Raw genomic sequence first — 21321 nt, forward strand, 5'->3', positions numbered from 1 at the left:
GATTGAATGGAATGACTACTACCCTTTCTCCACTATTTGACATTTTGTGGGACTGCATGTGGAATACTGTGTCCAGTTTTGGGCTTCCAGTACAAGAAAAATACTGTCAAACTGGAGCGAGTCTAGCCAAGGAAGATGTTTAGGAGGAGTATGTGGCGTGAGAAGGGAGATTGAGGGAGCAGGTTTTGTTCTGCCAGGGAAAGCAAGCTGCTGTCTTCAGCTGCCAAAATGAGGTTATGGAGATGGCAGAGCCTGACTCTTTCTAAAGGAGCACAGTGCCGAGAGTGAGAGGCAGTGGGCACCAGCTGCAGCAAGGGAAATTCCGTTATACATAACGAAAATGTTTTTCAACATGAGGGTGTTTGAGCACTGGGAGGCGTTGCCAGGATAGGTTGTGGAATCTGCATCCTTGGGGATATTACAAACTCAGCTGGGCATGGCCCTTAGCTGTCTGATCTAACTTTGTAGGTAACCCAGCGTTGAGCAGAGGTTGGACCAGATGGCCTCCAGAGGTCCCTTCAAGACCTAATTATTCTGTGACTATCTGATTCTACAGTATTGTCATGAAAGTATGCACCTGAATACACACACACACACACACAAATGGTATGGGGAGGGTCCTTGCAATGATCAGATTCAGGACCTGGCCTTTATTTTAGGAAATTTAATTAGTAATATGACTGCAAGTACAGTCCCAGCAGGGCAGTGACCATAACAGGCACAGAACAGCAAGAAAGACTTACAGACACTTAAGTCAACATTTCCTTCCACTGTTCCTCTTGAAGAGAGATAGCTGGGCAACAGCTAGTCTTCCTCTATTCTGAACAGCAAGGGTCTCTTCATTCAGAACATTGCCCACTCAGAGATAACGAATGAGTTCTTATTTTTCATCTGCTGCATTACATGCATATATTTTGCAATAAGGAGAAGTCTCTGTCACTTATGGGTTACAATACTAAGAAGAGGGACAATGCTATAGAGACCAGCTTTTAAATTTAAGCTTGTTATCTCATTAAGTGGTGTTTTTCCTGTGAGGCCAATGCCTGTAGCTGCTCACCTCAGAGAACTTGCAACTGAGATGCTTGACAAAGAAAGAGAAATATATAGATGGGAAAGCAGATAGCAAAAGGACAATTAGTGAACAATAAAATAAATGTCTTTTTACATAATTATCAAGACCAAGCTTTCTCAGATGCTTACATCTACACCTCTGTGGTGCAGAACTAGCTTGATTTATTTTCAAAATGCAGTGGGTAACATCTTGTAAAAATGGGATTACATGAGACTTTCAGGAAGACAAAATTTCATAAAGTGACTGCATTACTGTGTGTTTCCACAAGCTTGACATAACTCCGAAATTAAGGAGAAGATTGTCAGCTTGTCATAACTTCCAAAAATGAAAGGGAGGCAATTTGCCAAAGCTTAATAAAAACAGGTGACATCTGCTCTTTCAGAGTTGGACTGATACTGCTAGCTACCTTAAATTGTACCTCATTCTCAATCCTGCAAAAGCTTTTGCCTGGGCTCAGCTTGATTTCAATACTACTACTGATAATACTACTGATACTACTACTACTACTATTGATTTCAATAGTACTATTGATAATAAAGAAGTAAGATAAAGACATATATTTAAGCTCTGCAGGATCAAAGTGTTATTCTGCTGAACTTCCTTATTGCTCCAAATGGAATTTATTGGAGATAGGGATACCAATGACACAAATAATTTATTTATTTTTTTTTTAATTAGAGATTCAATGTTTCAGTAAATTGTCAATTTGTAAAGCAAATCACCTTCATCTACTCTTGGTTTCTTTATGCTGATACTTTAATGCAACAGTGGCAGAGTTACTGGCATAAAATGCTGTCACTAAAAAAATGGAAGAATGACTATTTTCTCTACACAGTTCTGTTTACAATATTTTACAGCAGGAAGCTACTCCACTGACATTATCTCTTCAATTAGGCAAGCCCGCTGTGCTGCTGGTAATTGCGAAGTGGATTATTGTACCAACACAAAGAAAGCTCTTCTCCAACATGTGTGTAAGAGCATAGTAGGTGGGGGAATTATGCCCACAGTTTGGCTCTTCAGAGTCTATGAATGTCATATTTCAGAAGTATCGGCATATTCAGACTATGTTCAAGTGTCAGGATGAGCTGAGGAAGAATGATCATAGGGCTCATAAGCAGAGCTGTAATATACTCCATTTTAGCAATCCACTCTGGTCTCTAGTTTGGGCAGAAAATTAAATGATTGCCTGACAGTGTCCAGTTGTAATGTAACAGCAGTGGGCTCCAGCACCAATAAAGATTCAGTGTCATAGACAGTAAATTAAGGCATTAACACATTTATATTGCCCCGACTTAGACTTGTCTTTGTGCCAGCTCTGTGTGCTGCCCGCTCTGGGAGGAAGCGCTTGTCAACACCCGTGCATTCAGGCTCAACATGACACAATCCAATGCAAATGTTGTGACTGCAAGACATTTGAAATGAAGCCACGGGCTGTATGTGCACAGGCTCCCTGGTTTGGTCAGGGAATTTATCTTCACAGCAGATCCAAGCTTAAATCTTTCCTATGCCTAATGGGACTCATATCTGAAGGTCCCATTTTGCAGGAGAATTCTTTAACTACCAGATTGTGCAGAGATTTTAGTACTTTGTAGGCCAACTGTTCCCCTCACCCCAAATCACATGGGTCACGGGCTATCTCTAGACAAAAAAGAACAGTCCTGGGCTTAATCCTGTTCCTAAAGCAAAGTAGCACAGTAAAGAGTTTTCATTCACAGGCTTGCCCTTTCCCTTTAAATAAGGAGACTGCATAAAACCTGCTTATTGGAAACAGTCCTTATCTTGCGGTGTCCTCCAAACTGTGCCTAGTGAGCCAAAATTGGACCAGGAACCATTATAATAATTTAAGAGAATGAATAATCATGCTCCAGAGACTGGGTCCATGCCCTGTTCGCTTTACTGGTACAGCTGAGTCCTTGGGGATTAGCATGCCCAGCTGAGACCTGGTTTCTTGCCTTTGTCCCAAACCTGCTTACATGAAACAGTAGTTGTCTGTAACATAAGAAGGTGAGACTCTTCCTACTGGTGGAGAAAGGCATGTCTCGATCAGTCCTTTCAGGTGGAAATTATGTGAAAGATACTAGGCTGGGTTATAATTTATTTCAAAGCCTGGCCCGAAATGAGTGTGTGTACCCACACATCAGAACTCCAGGCAAGAAAAAGATGTTTCTGTATGTATAAACCTGCATGGAGCTGCCATGTCCTGCTGGACCCCAGGAGGGAAAGGGAAATGTGGCAGAAGGGAAGCCGGCAGAAGGGGGATGCTTCTTTTATCTTGCAGGACTTCCTGTAGTTTCTGAACATTTGCCATTCAGAGGAAAAATTAAACAGAAACAGTTCAGAGGCTTTCAAAAGTTAAAAGAAATTGACTCTTCCCAAACCCCTTTCCACAAAACCTCTCTTCCTTACTCAGATCAACCCAAGCAAGCAACAAGTTGCTGGTCAGGGCACTCATCTGGGACACTTAAATGCCAGGTTTAGGCCCTCGTTCTAGCCTTCTCCTTTGTGATCAGGAATTGAGGCTTGCTACGGGTTCTCCAAGTTGGAACCAGCAAGTTGTAAAGTCTGTCTGCCTCCTCAGCCCCATGCTTATAATGATTTCTACAGTATGGAGCTGCTGTAAGGAGAGAAGGCTCCATTAGGCAGTAATTGCATCCAAGGTCTTACCCAGGGTATGGGACCTTTCCTGTTCTTATTCCTTACTGTCTTTACTGTCTCCTTACTCCTTTCCTCACTCCTAGGAGAGTGTTATTCTGGGATGGAGACTTCTCAGACCTGAAATGCCATTCTGAATTTTATAAACCTTTTTGGACTAACTTTTTTTCAAAGCCAGCAAATCCTTCCATCAACGTTTTGACAGTGACGTTTCCCAGTAATGACAGAAACAGCATCAAGTCATTAGAAATTCAGTTCAAGTCAAACTTTTATTGCTTGTATTTATAAATCTGAAGAGAGTAGAGAGATATTTGTGGAAAATTTTCCTGATGTCCTTGTTTTTCAAAGGCTCTAAGGATGTATGACAAAGAAATGCACACATGCTTTTCCTAAATATATATGCTTCAAAGTGGACTGAGAGATTTAGCATCAAAATAATCTCTCCCTAAACACAAGGTAACACACTGACATTCAAAGTGAATGGCAACAGATCACTCTGCCAGTATGTGGTGATGGATTCTCAGTTCCTTGTGTGCTTCATGCTGATAGCTAGATGTCAAGTCTTTGCTGCATACAAATGAAGAAATAAAAAATAGTAACAATAAAAAAAATCTAGTGACTTCTGACAGGAAAAATCTGAGATAAGGATGACCTACCTAAAAGAAGCTACATATGTTAGATCTATTAATTTTATTTTCTTAGGAGTACTGAAAAGATGTGTCAGGTATTATGAAGAGTTGATGACATTTTCATGTATACCTTTTTTTGTTTCACTTTCCAGTTATGTGACTGAAAGCTACTGCATTTTATGGGATTTTGTAGGAAGCCAAAGGCTAATATTTTTAAAAGCAGAGGTGCCACTGAGGAAACCAAGCCACTCTGAAAGTCAAAGTCTGTTAATCACCTACATCATTTAGGCCAAGACCTTAACAACCAGAAGTATTTGGCTGCCTCTTTGAATTCCAGTGACATCTTAGAGTACACCATCCACCTTCTGCCAAACATATTGCTACTGGGTATGCTAAAAACCTCCTAAAGGTTGGTACTTCTCTATAGAGCCACACAGAGTCTTAGGCCAAACTCAGAACTGTTGTTAAGCCAGGTTTTATTTAAGAGCAGAGCTAGGAATGGCTGTGCCAGACAAGGACCAATAATCCAACCCTCCTTGTATCCTGTCTCTGACAGTGGCCAAGAGCAGGCATGTTGGAAAGTGTATAGGAACAAGACTGTCATGTATTAATACTTCTCTGTGGTATTTTCCCAGTCTCCAAAAATTAGTGTTCAACAATCTTCTGAGCCAGCATTGTCATCTTTGTATAAAATGGTCCTCAATGGATTTTTCTTCCTTGAGTTTTCCCAGTCAAATTTTGAACTCATCTTAATTTTTTGCTTCCACAGTGCCCTGTGGCAAAGGACTGCTGCCACCAGCCAGTGACATTTGATGCCTCCTGATTCTTAGGAGATTTCTTCATTAAAAATTTACTTATGCAACTACCTTCCAATCACAAGTGTTGTAAAATCAGGAGGTACTTTTCCTGTGGATATCTCTCTGTTTCAGCTTCCTTTTTGTAAAATACAGCCACGTTCCCACAACATGTAAGGATGCTGCTTATGAATCACTGCGATGCTGTGCCAACCCTGTGGAAAAACCCAGTGGGAAAATGAACAGCTGAACATCATGCTGTACATGAAACTGAGGACCAGATAGTGAATAATGAGGAGAAAACAAATTATCAGTGGGATGCTCATTAAGTGAACACCATCCCCTAGTGTACTGGACAAGCATAGACAAGCTTGTTACCCACTTCTGTAATTAGAAGCAGTGTCCTAATAGATATGCAGAAATGCTCCAAATTCAGATGACTCACGTTTGACTTTGTAGTCTTAAAACATTGTTTCAGTGTAGCTTGTGTATGTCCCATGTCAGAGATAACACCTTTCACGTAAGGTGAGACAGCTGCTTATTAAAAATCGATATTGTATTTTTTCTTTTTAAGTTCTAAAACACACAAGAGATTCAGTTTTGAGAACAGCTGAGCTGTTTTTTCTAAGAATTTCATTTCACATCCTACCCATTGCATTATGGATAGGCCAGTGCAAATATTATTCCTGTAAATGAAAAAGACTGCTGATAACTACTGTGACCTGTATAGATCGTATGTGCTAGGGTTAACTGGAGTGTTTATCAGGCTCACGTTGGTAATGAAAACCAGCTGCTCTTCAGTCACACTGACTGTGCTGGTTTTGGCTGGGGTAGAGTTAATTTTCTTCATAGTAGGGGCTATTTTTCTTCTATAGGGCTCTGTTTTGGATTTGTGCTGGAAAGTGTTGATAATACAGAGATGTTTTGGTTACTGCTGAGCAGTGCTTACACCGAGTCAAGGCCTTTTCTGCTTCTCACACCACCCCACCAGCGAGTAGGCTGGGGGTGCAGAAGAAGTTGGGAGGGGACATGGCTGAGACAGCTGACCCCAACTGACCAAAGGGCTATTCCATACCATATGGCGTCATGCTCAGCATATAAATCTGAGGAAGAAGAAGGAAGGGGAGGACATTCGGAGTGATGGCGTTTGTCTTCCCAAGTAACCATTATGCGTGATGGAGCCCTGGTTTCCTGGAGATGGCTGAACACCTGCCTGCCCATGGGAAGTGGTGAATGAATTCCTTGTTTTGCTTTGCTTGCATTCGCGGCTTTTGCTTTACCTATTAAAGTGTCTTTATCTCAACCCATGAGTTTTCTCACTTTTATTCTTCTGATTCTCTCCCCATTCCATGGTGGGGGGAGTGAGCGAGACACTGTGTGGTGCTTAGTTGCTGGCTGGGGTTAAACCTCAACAAGTGTTTGTCAGGCTCATGTTGGTAATGAAAACCAGCTGCTCTTCAGTCACACCGAGTTGTTCATAGCTAGCAGTTCCCATATACAACTAAATTGTGTTTTGTATAGGGGAAGGTGTTTGCAAGATGTCCCAGACTGGTAAATACAAAAAGGATGGATTTAGAAACATCTCTGAAAGCAGTATCGTATGAAATGTATAATCAAGGAATATTTTTGTAACTATTGAGGAAAGTGTCAAATACCAATGCCAGCTGTCCAGCTGTCTCAGCAAAGAGCCAGGAATGAACAGATCCAGAAGAGGTCTAAGTGGATTTCTAAAGTAAACTTTCCTTGTTCTGTCAGCTGTTTTACCTCTGGGTTAGAGCTGACATAAGCTTCCTGGTGATGTTTGAAAGACTGCCTTTTTCCTCCCCAAATCTTGCTTTCCTGCGGGTAAAGCAAGGTATTATTGTTCCACAGCTGTCAGTGGTCCACAGGACCTGGCAAAAGAGAAGTAGTAGTGGAAGTTAGTATTAGTGAAAGTGGAAGCTAAATGCATAGACAGATGAAAATTCAATAGTCCTATGTTCTGTAATACATATCTTGTGGCAACTAACTGGGGCAGTATTCCACCATGGTCTGGTGTGACCACTCTGAAAAAGGATGGGAAATAAACACTTTTGAATTTCAAATTAAAAAACAAGGGAATATAAACATAAAAAGTAATGAGTGAAGCAAACTTAAGTAAATATAAACTGTGAAAAATTCAATTGTTTCAAGTTTTCTGGATATAAAGCAGCCTTTGGACATACTTCCCAGCACAGGCATAGAAAGATGTGCCAGCCATATATCTAGAATGGCAGAACTAAAGAATAGGATGTATTGGCATGGAGATGGCTTTTTGACATTAAATTTGCATCACAGCCTGTGATTACAGTAATTACAGTGGTTACTCTTAGGCCACAACCTGGAGCTGAAGATGTGGTATAGTTAATTTCTTAGTGACAGAAGCTGACCTTCTCTGCAACAAGGAAACACATTGAGGAAAACCTGATGTGAGCCAAAGCAGTCTCACAGCTTTGTTTTTTTAGCTGTTAATACAAACAGCCTTTACTCCATAACTTCTTACTTGCAGGAGGTGTAATCTTCTGCACATTCTGTGGGAGACAGAAGCAAGGTGCAGCGTAAGCAGTAAAGTCATATATCCAAGCTGTGGCATTACCAATGCACAGCATTACAGATCTGTGCTGTACGTCCAAATGCACTGTATGATCGTAGAATCATAGAATCATAGAATAGTTGGGCTTGGAGGGGACCTTTAAAGGTCATCTAATCCAACCCCCCTGCAATGAACAGGGACGTCTTCAAATAGATCAGGTTGCTCAGAGCCCCGTCCAACCTGACCTTGAATGTTTCCAGGGATGGGGCATCTACCATCTCTCTGAGCAACCTGTTCCAGTGTTTTACCACCCTCATAGTAAAAAATGTCTTCCTTATATCTAGTTTAAATCTATGCTCTTTTAATTTAAAACCATTACCCCTTGTCCTACTGCAATAGGCCCTGCTAAAAAGTTTGTCCCCGTCTGTCTTACAAGCCCCCTTTAAGTACTAAAAGGCTGCAATAAGGTCTCCCCGGAGCCTTCTCTTCTCCATGCTGAATAACCCCAACTCTCTCAGCCTTTCTTCATGGGAGAGGTGTTCCATCCCTCTGACCGTTTTTGTGGCCCTCCTCTGGACCTGCTCCAACAGGTCCATGTGCTGGTCCATGTGCTCCAACAGGTCTTTCCTGTGCTCAGGACTCCAGAGCTGGATGCAGTACTCCAGGTGGGATCTCACCAGAGCAGAGTAGAGGGGCATAATCACCTCCCTCGACCTGGTGGCCATGCTTCTTTTGATGCAGCCCAGAATACCGTTGGCCTTCTTGGCTGCGAGTGTACATTGTTGGCTCATGTCCAGCTTTTCATCCACCAGTACCGCCCAAGTCCTTCTCTGCAGGGCTGGTCTCAATCCCTTCATCCCTCAGCCTGTATTGATACCGGGACTCTGCTATGTGGTCGGTTTGTGGTCCATAGCCTCTGCTTCCCCTTGCCTCTTTGCTTGTTTATCCTGAGACAGTTGAGTGCAAACCACATGTACAGCTCTCAGGTAGGCATCCTCTCCAGGGGCACATAGGTTTTTGGGTTTGCCCTTCTGAGATGCCTAATTCTGTGAGGTGGCTGAAAATGGACACTACGTTCCGAATCCTAGATATTAGGCACCCAAATTTTGGCACCAAAGTGTGTAAAACATTGCCTCCCTCAGCAGTTCCCACTGCTTGGCTTTGATGGCACCAGTCTGTGAGGCTCTGGTTTCGGCAGTGACTTAGTACTAATTTTGCTGTAGGTATCTGGAGGTGGAGGAAGGCTGAGGGCTGATTGCAACTGCAGAACTTTGGAGTTACCGGTGACTGACAGCTTCTCCAAATGAGGTTATAAACCCCCTCCTGGGCTGGCCTGGGGCTGCACAGCCATAATTCACACTGACAGTCTGGGTTTCTGCAGTGAGTGTGTAAAAGCAAAGCCATGGAGCCAGCGCTGGCTGCTGACCAGCAAAGTCATCCGGCAGAGACAGTTTGTTCACCTGCTACCACATGGGCAGGAAATGCCTCCTTCTTCACCTGCCACCCATGTCAGAGTAAAATTCTAACTTGGGCAAGGTGTGTGTGCTTGTAATGAGTGATCTTGCTTGGCATCGAGACAGAAAATATCAAAGATCGGTTGTAAGAATAATATCAAAAGAAATTATGGATGACTCCAGTGACTCTCCCAGTGGCTTTGTGTGCACAATGCTGTAGGAACAGCCTTTGGCAGCTGAGCTTTGGACATGCTTGAGTTGCTAAAAATTGCTCAGGAGGGACCATTCATAGGCATGAGGCCTACATGGTGCACTGTGGGAGTCACTGGCAGTATGGTCACAGACCTTACTGAGAGGGGAATCAAACCTGTAGCAAACAGGTGGCTAACTCCCAACACTTGCAGAGCTTCTCAAATTCTTTGATTCGTTGTAGTTACCAAAGGTGTCATCTTCTCATCCATCATCACAGTAATCCCTTCTACCACACACTGTGCAAAAGGCTATTTGGTATCTAGCAGTTCTTTTCCATTCATTTTTGGTTACTCATTTATATTAAATGTCAGATCCCTAAGAACATCACAAGAAATGAAAAGCAAGTTTTAGAGGTGCTTTACCAGTGTATTTTTTGGTATACATAGAATCATTTAGGTCGGAGAAGACCTTTAAGATCATCAAGTCCAACCGTTAACCTAGCACTGCCAAATCCACCACTAAACCATGTCCCTAAGCACCACATCTACATGTCTTCTAAATGCCTCCAGGGATGGTGACTTCCTTGGGCAGCCTGTTCCAATGCTTGACAACACTTTCAGTGAAGAATTTTTTCCTAATATCCAATCTAAACCTCCCCTGGTGCAACTTGAGGCCATTTCCTCTCGTCCTATCACTTGTTACCTGGGAGAAGAGACCGACCCCCACCTCTCTACAACCTCCTTTCAGGTAGTTGTAGAGAGCAAGAAGGTCTCCCCTCAGCCTCCTTTTCTCCAGGCTAAACAACCCCAGTTCCCTCAGCTGCTCCTCAGAAGACTTGTTCTCCAGACCCTTCACCAGCTTCTTTGCCATTCTCTGGATATGCTCCAGCACCTCAATGTCACTCTTGTAGTGAGGGGCTTAAAACCAAACACAGTATTCGAGGTGCAGCCTCACCAGTGCCGAGTACAGGGGGACAATCACTCCCCTAGTCCTGCTGGCCACACTATTTCTGTCTGATACAAGCCAGGATGCTCTTGGCCTTCTTGGCCACCTGGGCACACTGCTGGCTCATATTCAGTTGGCTGTCAACCAACACCTCCAGGTCCTTCTCTGCTGGGCAGCTTTCCAGCCACTGTTCCCCAAGCCTGTAGCGTTGCATGGGGTTGCTGTGACCCAAGCGCAGGACCTTGCACTTGGCCTTGTTGAACCTCATACAGTTGGCCTCGGCCCATCGATCCAGCCTGTCCAGGTCCCTCTGCAGAGCCTTCTTACCCTCAAGCAGATCAACACTCCCGCACAACTTGGTGCCATCTGCAAACTTACTGAGGGCGCACTCAATCCCCTCGTCCAGATCATTGATAAGGATATTAAACAGAACTGGCCCCAGTACTGAGCCCTGGGGAACACCTCTTGTGACCGGCCACCAACTGGATTTAACTCCATTCACCACAACTCTTTGGGCCTGGCATCCAGCCAGTTTTTTACCCAGCGAAGCGTACGCCTGTCCAAGCCATGAGCAGCCAGTTTCTCCAGGAGAATGCTGTGGGAAATGGTGTCAAAGGCTTTACTGAAGTCTAGGTAGACAATATCCACAGCCTTTCCCTCATTCACTAAGTGGGTCACCTTGTCATAGAAGGAGATCAGGTTGGTCAAGCAGGACCAGCCTTTCATAAACCCATGCTGACTGGGCCTGATCACCTGGGTGTCCTGTACGTGCCACATGATGGCACTCAGTATGATCATCTGCTCCATAACCTTGCCTGGCACCAAGGTCAGAGTGACAGGCCTGTAGTTCCCCAGGTCCTCCTTCTGGTCCTTCTTGTAGATGGGCACCACATTTGCTAACTTCCAGTCAACTGGGACCTCCCCTGTTAGCCAGGACTGCTGGTAAAGGATTGAAAGGGGCTTGGTGAGCACTCTGCCAGCTCCCTCAGTTCGCTTGGGTGGATCCCATCCGGCCCAGTAGACTTATGTGTGTCTAAGTGGTGTAGCAGGTGGCTAACCATTTCCCCTTGGATTACAGGGGCTTCATTCTGCTCCCCATCCCTGTTTTCCAACTCAGGGGACTGGGTACCCAGAGAACAACTGGTCGCACTATTAAAGACTGAGGCAAAGAAGGCATTAAGTACCTCAGCCTTTTCCTCATCCTTTGTCACCATGTTTCCCCCTGCATCCAATAAAGGATGGAGATTGTCCTTAGCCCTCCTTTTGCTGCTAATGTATTTATAGAAACATTTTTTATTGCCTTTTACAGCAGTAGCCAGATGAAGTTCTAGGTGGGCTTTGGCCCTTCTAATTTTCTCCCTGCATAACCTCATGACATATTTGTAGTCCTCCTGAGTTGCCTGCCCCTTCTTCCAAAGGTCATAAACTCTCATTTTTTTCCTGAGTTCCAGCCAAAGGTCTCTGTTCAGCCAGGCCGGTCTTCTTCCCCACCAGCTCATCTTTCAGCACATGGGGATGGCCTGCTCCTGCACATTTAAGATTTCCTTCTTGAAGAATTTCCAGCCTTCTTGGACTCCTTTGCCCTTCAGGACTGCCTCCCCAAGGGACTCTGTCAACCAGGCTCCTAAACAGGCCAAAGTCTGCCCTCTGGAAGTCCAGGGTAGCAGTTCTGCTGACCCCCCTCCTTACTTCTCCAAGAATCAAAAACTCATATCATTTTGTTATAGCTATGCCCAAGATGGCCTCCAACCATCACATCACCCACAAGTCCTTCTCTGTTAGCAAACAACAGGTCCAGCAGGGCACCTTCCCTAGCTGGCTCACTCACCAGCTGTGTCAGGAAGTTATCTTCTACAGAATCCAGGAACCTCCTAGGCAGTTTCCTCTCTGCTGTATTGTATTTCCAGTAGACATCTGGTAAGCTGAAGTCCCCCACAAGAACAAGGGCTAGCAATTGTGAGACTTCTCCCAGCTGCTTATAGAATATTTCATCTGCCTCTTCATCCTGGTTGGGTGGTCTATAACAGACTCCCACCATGATATCTGCCTTGTTGCCCTTCCCCCTGATTCTCACCCATAAACACTCAACCCTATCATCACCATCATTAAGCTCTAGACAACCAAAACACTCCCTAACTTACAGAACTACCCCACTGCCTCTCCTTCCTTGCCTATCCCTTCTGAAGAGTTTATAGCCATCCATTGCAGCACTCCAGCTGTGTGAGTCATCCCACCATGTTTCTGTGATGCAGCCCACCTGGGAGTATGTGATTAACATTTAGATTTAAACAGCTTGAAAATTATTTAACATTTCCCCATCTTTCATTTGTTTCTCCTCCTCTCCCTTCCCCAAATACTGAGCTCTTCAAAGAGTGATCTAATTAAAAATGAAAGTGTATTTTCTTGCTTTAAAATGCCCATGTCACTTTTTATCATCAAGGGAGAAGCTGATATATAATAAAAATTTCAAATTCAGCATTCTTTTTATTCACATAGGGAAAAGGAAGGAGAAATGTTAGCTTATTTATTTCCAGGAAACATTAAAAATTCCTTACCCTACCCTGCAGTGTGTTTTGTTTTGTTTAATTTTGTTAATAGTCTGTATTCTAATTGCTCCTTGGTAAAGAATAAAAGAGGATTCTTTAGTCATGGGAATGCAGAGATGTTTATTTCCACTTTGGGAGTATAACATACTTTTAAAAAAATTCAGCTGTTTCCAGAGTTAGTTACTGAAGCACCTGGTATCCCACGCTCCACCCAAGATTACAAAAATATTTGAAACTGCAGGAAGGCAATACAGCTGTGCAAGCTTGTATGGGGACTTGTTGATTTAATTAAGTTCAGAAAAAGCAGCCGTACTAATAAATGTGTAGTTGCTTGAAAGAGAGAGATGCCATTTGCTAAAATAAAGTTTTCCCCCTTAATTATCTGGTATCTAGTTAACAATATAGTCTCCCATGATTTCTCTGGCAGTGTGGTGTAACCAAATTCTGTTCTCTTTGAAACGTGTGTTAGATGATTATTTTTTAAGGGTGAAAAAATGACGCAGTAAGGAGAAATTTAGATTCAGCTCTTGCTGTTGATGTTTGTGGCAGGGCAAAAAAATGACGCAGTAAGGAGAAATTTAGATTCAGCTCTTGCTGTTGATGTTTGTGGCAGGGCAACCTGGTTAAAAAAAACAACTAATCCAAATGAAATTTTCTGCCTTTGTGAGTGATTCTCCTCAGCAATAAATGCAGTCTTTTGTATGAAGACCCTTCTTGCCTTGATTTACTAGGCAGATATATAGTTACAGGAGAGAGCCCTGTCTGGAGGATACCATACATATGGGGCAAAGAGCAGCAAATATTTCAGTGGATGGGATTCAATTCCCGGAAGGGCTGGATGCATCACCTCCCGTTGGTCCAGCTGGGGGAAAACTCCAGCAGTCATCCTGGAAACAGGAAAAGTGACACCATGCATCCTTGCTCACGTTAAATAAGGGAGGTGCTGAAGTGATGTTCAACATTCAGGGATAAATGAGGGTATGGAAAATGGTATTGCATATAAAAATGAAAGGCAAAACCAAAATCCAAACTAAAGGCTATTTGTTACAAATGAATTTTTTCTGCAAAACGTTAGTGTGTGGGATAAATAGGGAATTTTCAGCTTTCCCCAAACTCAGTAATCCCAAACTATTTGGAAGAATTGCCACAAATCTATACGGGAAGCTGTTTGTTATTTTCTAGGTTACATACCGTATGTGGCAAGTTTCTGACATTTAAGTGTAATGACCATAAATCACTATGTGATTAGTTAGCAGAACATATATTGGTATAGGTGTGGTAAACCAGTACTAAATGCATAGCATGTGGAACAAAGATCATTAGTTCACTCACTGGTCATTAGTTTTTCGCTTGAAAATCAATCGATCATTTGGTTACACAAAGCATTGATAGATGGGAAATTGTTTTCATGTATTTGCTCTGCATCCTGTTTGATTTTTAAGTGTTCCTGGCTAAACTCACTGGCAGTGTTTTCACATGGTAATACTGTATTTGCATATTGTCAGGGGAGGATTCTGAAACCTGAGGAATCTTCTAAATGAGGTTTTAATATAAAAGCAGAGTGACAGAATTTTTGGAAACAGAAAACACCAATGACTGAAACAATGGCAACAGGATATGCAAACAGAGAGGAAAGAACCTTTTGTTACATATTTTTGCTTACTAGAGATGCAGTTATACTTGAGATGTGCTGAATCCTATCTCATTTGATTGGGTAATCAATGAGGCTGATACCTCAGAAAGACAGTTCACCATAAATTCTATGCTGGAAAGCATATAGCATGGATGAATACAAACCACTGTCTGGACTTAGGCATGGTAAATGTGAGTGTTGAGGATGCCACTGACACATATTCTAAAAACTATGTAATATCACTCCAACTCTTTACATGTTTCTTCTCTCTCTCTCTCTCTCCAGTGACATGAAACAAAAAGAAAGTTAAATGAATTTGTAACTATTTCATGTTCAAGTACACAAAAGCATCGTTGCTAAAGGTGGTCTCCTCAGCTTGTTTGTCTCTATCAAAAGCTGCTTCAAGTTTGGTATAATCATTGCCTGTGATTCAGAAGCACCTCATCACAGAACCTGTGCCTGAAAATACGGGTGCTCGATTTCATGTGTGAAACTGTACTTTTCAGGACTAGGTCTGCGCACTTTGCTAAAGGGAGGCATAAATGTGTCTGACTGGGTTGGGAGAGCATTTTGTTAGGGAATCAGCTGATCAGTTTATACAGTGACATACTACACCTTGAAACGAATATAGGACTAGGACTATGAGATATGAGAAGTACAAATATGGTATCAATAGAGAAGTCTTCTAACTTTTAATCTTGCAAGGGGAAAAAAGAAAACATAAGCATATGCTTTCATGTGACATGCTTTGCTAAATATGATAACAGATCATGGCCTTAAAGTAGTAAGAAATTATAAATACACATTTTATCATGTAAACTCAGCACTGTTTAATGACAGGATGACCAAATCAATAGATAAAGTGAATGAAAGAGGAAATGTAATTGGATTTTAGTAAGTATTAGATAATATTTCAAACCAGCTGTGGTATGAACACCATCAAGTGGATCAAAATCTGGCTAGCTGGCGATAGAAAGGCTGTAAAAAGAACAATGTGTTAAATGGGAAAAGATATCTAGTTGGGTCATGTCAGGATTAGCTCCTCACTTCTAAATTTCCTGGTCTGGAAAGCAGTGAATAACATCCTTATGAAATTTACAGCTGTCAGGGTGATGTTTTAGAGAGCAGTGAAGACATGAGGAAAAGGGGCCTAGAAACAGAAATGAGAACTGCTAAATAAAAGATCATCTGCACACCCACAAAGGGGCACAGAGAGGCAATGGCAGGAGGGGGAGCCCAAATAATACCCTGCCCCGGCTCCTCCCAGGCCCACAGCAGGAGCCATCAGTCCTGATATCACCAGCCCCTCTCTATATGCCCAGAGGAGCACAGGGGCGAAGGCAGGTGGGAAACCAAGCTGCAGGCTCAGACGAGGGGACACCCTGTCCAGTCCCTCCCAGGGCTGTCCCAGGAGACCCTCAGCCCCTGTGTCCAGGTGTGACGCCCATCAGGATGAGTCAATGCCAGGGCACTTTTGGGATGGAGGGGAATTACCGCCTTGGGGCATGGGACACATTGGGGGATGCTGGGGAAAAGCATTTCAGGATCACACAGAACTTATTATGGGATGTTCAGGGGAGGAACCAGGGAGGGATTTAGGTGATTTGGGGAGGAACAAGTGTGGGAAAGTAAGAGGGATAAGAGGATAAACAGGACTGGCCCGTGTAAACAGTATGCTTGTCTGGCCGTGCCCTGCGCCTTATCAGTGCAGTTTGTCCTGTCCTCTTGCTAAATTGCTTTCTAACCTTTGCCTGGGTGAGGTACTCTCCATCTGTGTGTGTGTGCATCTGTGTGATATATATATATCTCTCCATATATATATATATATATATATATTTTCTCACTCACAGACCTTCATACTGCTAGCCAGAGAGGGGAGCAGGATGAGGCCATTGGTTTTGTCTGTGTTCAGGTGAGTGCTCTGTGTGTCTATCTGATCTGTGTCCAGCCAAGTACACATGCACAGATGTGCTCTGTGTAAGCATACCTACTGGCAATACATTTTCAGCCTCGCTACTGGTTGGAACTGGGGGCATTGATGTGCATCAGCCTGGCCTTTCTTAGGCTGTAACATATGGCCCAGTATTTTGCCCCTAACAAGAATGACAGAAGAAGAAATGACACTCTGCTAAAAATACCTAGAATTATCTGTATGGCTGAATTTCACATGAAACACATTTGAATCTGAAAGGAGATGTGGCCTTGTAAAAGAGGGTATTAGCACACAGGAGAGTTCTGCTCCAAATTTCCAGTCTGACCTTTGGGTGGCTCTTAATGTATGGTTTACAGTGATTAAAAGTATCTGATGATGAACTCATAAAGATTAATTGGGTTTTGAAGCATGTAGCTTTGATAGTGGGGTTGATGCAGCTGTAGCACCAAGATCAGATTTAGCAAGAAAGCTGAGAGAGCTGTACCTTCTTGCAATGTGCTATATTAGCATTGGCCAAGGCAGCTGCCTTTCCAGGCCATGTGAGGACCACTGCCTTTCTTCAGCATATTGCAGGTGCATCTAGCTCCTCACAGCCCATTGCCACGCACGGACCATTTATTCATGTTCTTAGTAGGGTCCAGCCACGTGTGCTACATTGCCAGTTAATAAGTCTCATTGTGAGCTGTACCTCCCTGGGTGGTGTGAATCTGCCTTATGCATTTCTACACAGCACTGCAGTTGCAATAGTAGTAGGAGGACATATGTTATCTGTTTTCCACTTTTAAAGATGGTTAAGATAGCAAATTTTTTTTGTATTCTCTAGAAAAATGTTAGGGGAGATCACTACTTCATCTAACAGGATGTATCACAGCCCTGAGCCTGAAATTTAAACCAAGTGTCTCAGGTGGGAGGGAGCACCCCCTGCGTGACTCTGGTGACTGCAATGGGGAAAAGCTGATTAGTTTTGTCTGGGTGCCTCACTTATGGTGACTGCTGACTTATGCCTCACTGGGTGACTGCTGGTTATGCGAGGTGACAAAACGTACACAAAAGACTTGTCAGAGTGCTTCTCCAGGGCTGGATTCAGCTCACCTCTGTTAGGTGTCGAAGAGATGGTTGTCTGCTTTAAGATAGTTCCCTGAGGCTATTTCTGTAGTGACTGAGGCAGGCACCTTCAGGGAGTGATTCCTCCTGTCTGGGGTAGAGCAGATGAATCAACTTCTGGAGGTGCCTATTTCTTTCCTTTGACTCTAGAGGGAGTCCAGCCTAGCTTTTTGTGGGTGTCTAAGGCACAGATAACTCCAGCTAGGAGCAAGAATCCCACCCACAACGCTCAGCACAATGTGGCTCTGCTCCTAGTTAGCCCTTCAGAGCATCACTGTAATAGAAATCACTGCACACAAAACCACGACATTGAAATGCATGCTGTACGTTTATTAAGCATTTGATTTCTCTGGGGCTTTCTGTAGCACTCATCACTCAAGAAGCTGGGTTTTTCAGAGTTAATGACTGTATTTTTATTACAAGCTGGCTAGATGAACCAGATAATCTGTAAATCGGAAACAGCTACAGAGGCTGAGATTGAAATGTCTGTGATTTTGAGTGGCCAATCAGAGGTGGATAGTACCAGTCTCTCTGCTTGATCTTCCAGTGTCCTTGCTTGCAGGTTTTGTTCTCTGATACTTGCACAGCAAACATTTTTCCTCAGGATGCCTTTGCATCATGGAGTTAGCATTTTCTTCTGCTCTGCTTAGACCCAGCTAGGGGACCAATGAAAATATGTAGAAATCTGGCTCTCAGATAAGGTGCCTGGACCAAACCTAGAGCAGCTCAAAATTGCAGTTTTGCACCTCATTGTGCAGAGACTTCAGATGTTTTAGCTGCAAAAGTCAACATGGTTTCTATTGAACATGCACGAGCTGTACTTTTGAAGGGTCTGTAGCTTGGCTGAATTTGTTCAGATTTTCACTGGGTAGGAAAACCAATTACAGACAGACAAGCTGTGCTGTCATTGCCAGCTATGAAGTGTGTGCTCTGAAGTTCAGGATTTTGACGAAAAAGTTGCCAGGTTTTACCAGGACCGAGTGTTACTTTTTTCTCTCCTTGGCCCAGTAAAGACTGAGAGGGATAAATCCTAAAGCCATACCACCCGGCATCTAAAATTTGAACCTGAAATGGTGATAGTTTAGCAAAGCCATAAAGTGAAATGCAGGCTGCAGAACGTGAAGTGCTCTAGGCTGGCAGCAGGCTGGGCTTCCAGCCCACTGACATAATTACATTACACACTTTTACTAAGTTATTTTCTTGTATTTGCTGTACTGTACTACGCTTATGTGCTTTTGTGCCAGGAATGTATTTACCTATATATACCTTTCCATGAAAAAGTTATCTATCTGCATATACATGCAATGCAGACAGATGGAGTATATTCTAGTCTATGTAGTACGAGCAAAGATATGCTCTTTTTTCCCCTTTATATTTAACTTAAAGTACATTTTGAATGCCACCATCTGCACAGCAGTACGCCTCAGCAAACCCCACTGGCCCTAAAAGCTATTAACTGAAAAACTCTGCCCACGCTGAAGCAAATCCATTCTACGTACTCCCCCTATTTTAAGTGCCCAAGGAAAAAAAGAAATTAATAGGTGTCATAAAGCGTTTTTGTGTTATTTTAGATAAGCATAGTTGTGAATTCTAAAGCTGCAGTTTCCTTACATCCACCCCTGTTAATTAATACAATTGCTTAAATATAAGTTAGGCATCCATGTAAATGTTTTCTTAACAAGTTTGAGGATGGGCCCAAGAGCATGACTGGAGAGCAGTTCTTCCCCACACACTTCACAAGCTCCAGCTCAGACTCACCTCCTGACCTTTGCTGTGGAGATGTGTGGGCTGGGGACAGCTTTACAGTGCCCATATTCTATTCAGTTCAAAGGAGATGGATTTAATTACAAGTGCTATAATTTGAAAAGATTTTGTAATTCAGAATAGCTTTTAAAAATCCTTGTTGGCAAGCTAAATAAATAATCCTTTATTACACTTCATCTTTGCGTGGCTGCAGGGAGTTTAACAAGGACCTCTGCTGTTGGTTTAATTTATTGCACCACCTTACACTTCACATTCCTGTAAGTTCTCTTTTTATGAGTTCTCATTTTGTTGGTCTTTCACAACATTTTTTCATGTCCCTTGTGTGCTTATATGCACCAATTATATGTCACATAAAAATCGTAAATCCTCCAATACCAGCTGGTGTAGTTAATAAACTTGTAACTTTACCCTTGTTGAACTATGTCAAATCCCTGTAACATCTGGCATGTTTTAATTGCTATGCTATCGAGGGTTGAATTTTCATTTAAGAGCTCCCAGATATGGACCTGTCAAGAATTTCTTTGCACTCTAGCTTCTTTAAGCTCCTTAAACCGCATCTGTAAATGAGAAGACTTTCAATTGACAACTGCTAAATATTTGTGGAAATTTTTTTGTTTGTTTCATTTGTCTTAAGGATTTTTTCCCTTTTTTTATTTTCTGTCTTGATTTCTGATCTGGTGAGTAGCCCAATCAAATTAATAATGGATTGCCATTTCTCCCTGCTGAGCTGGTCTTTCTGCCTGTGTTACTGGCTCTGTACCTACACCCTCTCCTGGGAAGAGAAGGTGGGCAGCTTTGGACAGGGGGAATGTGTAAGTGAGGGCGGTTAGGTCAGGAATACAGTTTTGTCTCTCCTGCTCTGTCATGTGAGATTTTTGTAGCATGCCTATTCTTAATATTTTTTAATAACGCTGAATTTATGCCCTTTGCTACTCAGTGGCGCTCTCCTTAGTACAACTGGATTTCAGTATTTTTTTCCCACCGTTTGTACTGGGCTGGACACACAGGTCAGAATAGACCCTCCAGAGGTTTTGGTTGTATCACATTTGGCCTCAAACTCCTGCCCTCCCACCTGCTCTCTCACCCTCCCACCTGCTTCCTTATTTTTAAAACAAAAGGCAGTAGTCTTGTTGAGGAAGGTTTGCTGGAGTATGTCAAAGGGTTAATACATTCCTCTCTCACTGCAATTTAATGGATCATCCGTGTCTTCTGTATTAGCTCATCTCAGACTACCCCAAATGATACATGATCTGTGTAGGCAATTTCAGGCAAACCATACCATTAGCAAAGCTTCCACAGCATCCCCTCAGCTGTGTGAAAAAACATTTTGAAAAGACAGGCTAAAGCATGTTACTGGTTTCATGAAAGGGATGAATGAGGGGAGAGAAACAAAACAGAGCAATACTCAGCTGGGGCCTCACTGTCACCATCTCTTCTCCTTGGTTCAAGGTTATGGGTCTGCACACCAGTTCACATTTAAAGTCCGTCATGTATCCTTCTCTTGGCTGGATAACTACAATGGTATTAATATGGAAAGAAATCACATTGCTTGGGGGAATCAGTGGAAACCTTTTACTAGGAACAGGTATGGCTCTAAATATGCTCATAATGTAATAAAGCAACAGGTCCACCAACATGCTGGAAAGAGCCATGAAGGCAGCTGTTAGTCTGCACAGACTAGAAGACCTGCTGAAAATAAGCTAGTGTGTAGCTTTGTGAAAGACCCAGCCAGAGACTGGCAGCTGGAGAGATGCTCAGCTTCTTGGAAGCATCCCTTCTGGGCAGAATGAGGGAGGGTTTTCAGCATGTGCGTGATTTACCATCTGCAGTGTAACTCCCACCAAAGCACAGCATTACTGAGGGTCTTGATGACAATTTCCTCTGTCTGGGGGTCGTTCCGGGGGTTCCTAGGCAGAAGGTTGTGTAGTGTGGCACATGTACGGTCAACATGAAACTTTGAGAGAGTGTGAGAGTTACAGGTTGTGCAACACAAGTGCATCAACCTGCTTCGTGGGACCAACTGTGCAGCACCATCCAGAAAATTCAGTACTT

This window comes from Ciconia boyciana, chromosome 3 (assembly GCF_034638445.1).
Source record: "Ciconia boyciana chromosome 3, ASM3463844v1, whole genome shotgun sequence".
Lineage (NCBI taxonomy): Eukaryota > Metazoa > Chordata > Aves > Ciconiiformes > Ciconiidae > Ciconia > Ciconia boyciana.